This window comes from Montipora foliosa, chromosome 7 (genome assembly GCF_036669935.1).
Source record: "Montipora foliosa isolate CH-2021 chromosome 7, ASM3666993v2, whole genome shotgun sequence".
NCBI lineage: Eukaryota > Metazoa > Cnidaria > Anthozoa > Scleractinia > Acroporidae > Montipora > Montipora foliosa.
Genome location: NC_090875.1, coordinates 2,711,429 through 2,716,428, shown reverse-complemented (window position 1 = coordinate 2,716,428; position 5,000 = coordinate 2,711,429). Strand labels below are relative to the sequence as shown.

At 41.7% G+C, this 5,000-nt stretch overlaps 1 pseudogene; it reads right to left on the bottom strand.

Moving 5' to 3' along the window:
* Nucleotides 1-4,756: 4,756 nt before the first annotated feature.
* Nucleotides 4,757-5,000, bottom strand: part of LOC138009633 (uncharacterized) — a 7,435-nt pseudogene continuing 7,191 nt past the window's right edge.

Genomic DNA, 5,000 nt, shown 5'->3' with positions numbered 1-5,000 from the left:
TGGTGAGAGATTACATGTAATGCGACGTGTTGTACCACTACCTCATGAAACTAGAACAGATATTCAACTCCACCCCCACCACCTAGGAGGCTTTTAAATGGCAGTTTACAACTTCCTCTCCACCCCCCCCCCCCAAAAAAAAAGGCAATTTTCCGAATAAGCAGTGTCTTTGCACAGATTTAACAAATGAGTGCAGCAATGAGGGAAATATTGACATTAATGTTCTTTGTATTACATACACGACACAAACTAACCTCCTACGCATACGTATTGTGGGCTTGTCACACATTTTACCCCAGCAACATCTGCTGAACAGAGCGGCCATTTCTGCAAATTGAATCCGCTTCCTTGAAAGTCATGTACAAAGCAAAACGCTCTTCACTTCTTTCTTGGCTAAATTGCCTGTTTAAAAATGTAAAACTTTGAAGGCGTACAAAACTAAGTCCTTCCTGGTGATTTGGAGATCATGACAAGCTACGTTGACTGCATTGTTTTCGTGGGGATTATAATAATGACACATGAACCATTTATTGAAATCTTTTAAATGGCTTGTGATTGGTCCGTTTTGCTTAATGGAAGTGGCTGGTGTGTTCAGTAAATGTTGGTGGGGTTTAATGCCACACAAACCCACAAAACATCTGCATAGGAGGCAACAAAGTAACAGGATTTCAATAATTTTTTGGCAGTAACAGGGACGTGGTCCTGTTGTGCAAGATGGAAACCATGCAGGCCTTTGTCTCGAATTAACAGTTTTGAAAGAGCCAGAACAACTTTTATAATTAATAATGATGATGATGATGATGATGATAATAACAATAACAATAACAATAACAATAACAATAACAACAACAATGTAATTATTTAATAATTCCACACAAACCATTCTCCAAATTCTGAATGGCCAGGAAAAGGAACTGTTTGGCCTCCCTGTTATTGCCTTCAGGGCGAATATCTAGGCATCCAATCACTTCCTGGCTCGTCAAGGCCACTGTGTTCTGACCAAGCCAAGAATTCCCAATGTCTCGAGTCCTTTACAAAACTGGTCCAGTGGCTCTTTTCGTTTTACCCATACATTACGCACAATCAGAGTCTGCATAGCTTGGTTTCTGTTTAGTACTGTGAGGGGCTTCAGCCAACCTGCGGTTATTAGGGCATTTCCCAGGTATTTATTTCGGGCAACCTGTTGAAGTTCTTCACCAGTTGCAGCAGCATTCACCTATGAACATAAGAACAAAGTCAAGTTTCAGCCAAACTGGGAAATTCTTGTTATCCCCACCTCCACGCTGATTGTCATGATATTTTGACGTGGGGCAAACAGACATAATCGATATCTATAAAGGCTCCCTCTCACAAAATCAGTGGGGTTGGCATTGCAGATGGTTTCACCGTTTGCACACTGAATTTGAGTTTGAACAAAACAAATTTTACTTTGCATTACATAACTCGTGTATTTTAAAATCCTATAAATAAGTGGCATAGATGAGGTAAATGGGGTAAGTGGGGTAAATCCACCAACCCCCGTTTACGGGGATAAACCCGGATCAAAATTGGATTGATGATGATGAAGTGCTATAATAAAAGGTTCAGTCATTTCAAGGCATAGTGCACACCAATTACCTGTGAGATAAGCTCTTTAAGCTCAAAGTCAACAATGTCGTCAACTGAACAGCAGTCAGGGGTAACGTGTTGCAATGTAGTTGTACACTGCTGGGCTGAGACAAGGAATGCCAGTATCTAAGTGTATGATGAGATAGGCCACCATCTTGCCAGCAAGTTAAAACAGCCGCGAATGGATACCATCAATGGAATATAAGGGCAGTTTCCTCTCTTCTTGCCCTTCAAAAAGGTTGGGTTTTGCTGACAATATTGCATTGTGCAACAGCGTGCCATATTCTCTCCCTAACCCTCCTGCATCAACACCTGCCTCTCCTGCTAACACTATTCTGGGGTTGCTTTGAAGTCAAATCCATGATGCTTGAAGACCACGATGCTCTCATTCAAGAATTCGTCCCGATATGCATGGATACGTTTAATTATATATTGTATCACACAGCCTGTCTATTTTGTGTATAATCTATTTCAGTGTTAATATTTTGTATTTATGTTGTCAAATCAGTTTAAAATTAGTAATATTGTAAGTAACTAAGGCTGCATTTGTCCCAAACATTTGCCTGCAGTCATGTTTTGTGGTTTAGGAAACTGTATACATAAAGATGGTAACACAATCCTCTAACTCTACGATGCTATCTACTATAACACTACCAACCATCAGATAAGAACCAATAGGACATGTTAGTGTAGATGTGACAAATGCAAGCAAACTTATCTATTGCAGTGGGTCTGGTGCTGCCGAAATGTTGCCATAGCCACATCCAAACCACACTCCAGGCACTTCACTGTGAACACACTGTCACTGTCACCTGGGTCTTGGATCTTGCAATGCAAACTAGAGTTCACCTCAGACAACCCAACACACATACAGTATATGTAAAGGCTCATAAGGCAGGGTTCAACATCTCCACTAGCCCAGCAACCTGGGCCTAGAGAAAAATTATGGAGCTGGGATAGTCATTATTGACTGTTTTCTACTAGAATCAGTAGTTTGCAAGCCTGGTGACTGGTGAATCAAATGAGTAGATGTCAAATTCTGAAGTGCTGTCCTCCAACAATACAGACTATATCATTGTTAACTAGAATTTCCAAAATTAAATTCAGGTTATGGTGTGTCAGTATATATCTCTATTTTGACGATTTTTTGTTGTGGGCACTAGGTAGTAGGGTGGGGGTGTCGAACTTGTCTGATCAGCCAGTTGAAACCGTGTACCTGCTCACTTACTGCATCTGTGTCCAGGTCCATCTGGAGTGGCCTGATGTAGGCCAGTGCCTGGCCAAGTTCAGCGATGTCCCGAAGGAATCGAACAGAGTATCCTCCAGGAGAAGGAACGATTAACACAAGCTTTGAACTTGGTGCACCACTTCTCAGTAACTCAAAGCCTCCACTTTCTTTTAATTTCGGGTAGGTTTCCTCTAACTTTGTTCTTACGTCCATGGCGGGTCTGTTGTAAGAGAAAACAACTTTCCGCCTCCCCAAACCAACATTTTGTAATTGCAGCTTTTGTGCATGTGAAGGCACAGAAGTAGTTGTTGTGGACGCAAGACAAAAAATTTCATGTGTCCGCGTCTCCTTCACCTTGTAGAACATGCACTGTTTTTTGGCAGGCAGAGGTCTTGAGGAGGAAGATGTCCCGGCGGAGCTCGAGTATGGTGCAAACAGTGAGCGAAAGTTGCTCATTACGCACTGCTGGTTTGTCTCGTTAGTGGCCACAGACGACGAGTTCGAGGGGCCCGAGTCACCTGATGGACGCAAATCGCCGGCTGATTGACTTGCATTCTCCACTGTGTACGCCTTGATGAGATCTCTAACCTCTTGAAGCAGAGAAATGCATCTACCGGAAAGACCATGATCACTACCATCTCGCCGAGCAGCCATGTTGAAAATGGAATAAATTTTCTTTGAGTGCGGAAAGTCTTCATAAATTATAATGCGCAACTGGTTCATACCCAGGTTCCTCTCGGTTCGTTGTACAACGGAACAGAATTTAAGACAGCGTCAATTTCTGTCCCGCTGTGCTTTTGATGTTTAAATTCCGTTCTTTTAATTCAATTTTCATTTAGATTTCCTAAATTCTACTGTCTTGAAAAAGAATTTGATAAAACGTAATAAAATTGGAAGGTTCTCCATAACAGAATTTGAAACAGGATTTTGGCGGAGATGACCCCTCATAGTTTTCAGTTGCTGAGGCTTGTTTCTGATCTGCTTCCAGCTGCAATTCTTTGTGTAGCTCCATTTCTTCCTTCTTCATTTTTAACTTCTTTTCTTCTCTTTCTCAGCTTTACTCTACAGGTAGAGCATAGTTTCTGATCCACTCTTCTTGGGTCTTTTCCTGGAGTTGCCTGATTGGCTTTGCTCTTCGTCCTCGATGTACCTTTTTTTGGTTTGGGATAGACCTTGTAGAGCCTGCTGACGAACTTCTTTGGCATCTTTACGATCTTTCAAACCTTTCTCATGTTTATCTGTCGTATCTTTTCGTAATTTTCTGATGCCTCTTGGGACACTTCCACAATATTTTGTAGTAGTTCGTCTAATTCAGTTTCATCGGTATTTGACCCACTGGACCCTTCCTGGGCCCTCATTTTCTTCTTGTGTTTTTGTAACAACAGCCGGTATCGATCCCTGACAGACTTTCGGTTGACACTAAACACTTTACTTCTTTCATACTCCTTTATTTTTCCATGCATTTCCACTTTGTTGGCTTCCTGCCTTGAACTGATATGACTTCATAAATAGAATTTCCAGGCACAAAAAGATGTGCTTTTTACTCCACTTCATCAAAGAACTACAAAAACATTACACAGGTAAGATATTAGGTAAAATCAGGGAGAAGAAAGCATAAACTGATTTTGATGGCAGCCAACTGTTCACAGCGACAACTTTCTGATGCAGAAACTGAAGGAGCTGGAAGTCAACATCACTCGCAATTTTCGCCAAAAATTTGCCTTAAGCAATTGAAGGCCAGTTTCAGTGTTTTATGGACGGCTCAAAATAACCGTTCTTTCACCATAAAATTACATTTTTGTTGGCGCTTGACCGTCTGCCACGACTCGACAACAGCGATTCTGACAGCGGTGTCGGCTCGCGACATGACAGAGGTAATTAAGTTTCGTATGCACGCGTGCGCATTGCAACATTTTTGTATCATCCTTGACGTCGTCTTTGTGTAAGTTCAGAGGTGCAGTTTTGATGAAGATGAGATTGGACCCTTGCTTTGTTTGTTTTGCAGTTAGGACACTTCCACTGTATTCTGGAATTGATTACCCACTTCGGTATTGAAGCGCACTCAAGATGGTACCAGCCATGACATGATGAACATTCTACATACTCTTTCTTAGCATTGGGGAGCTTACAAAGGCAGAAGATTGGTACATCAGTCTTGTTGCGT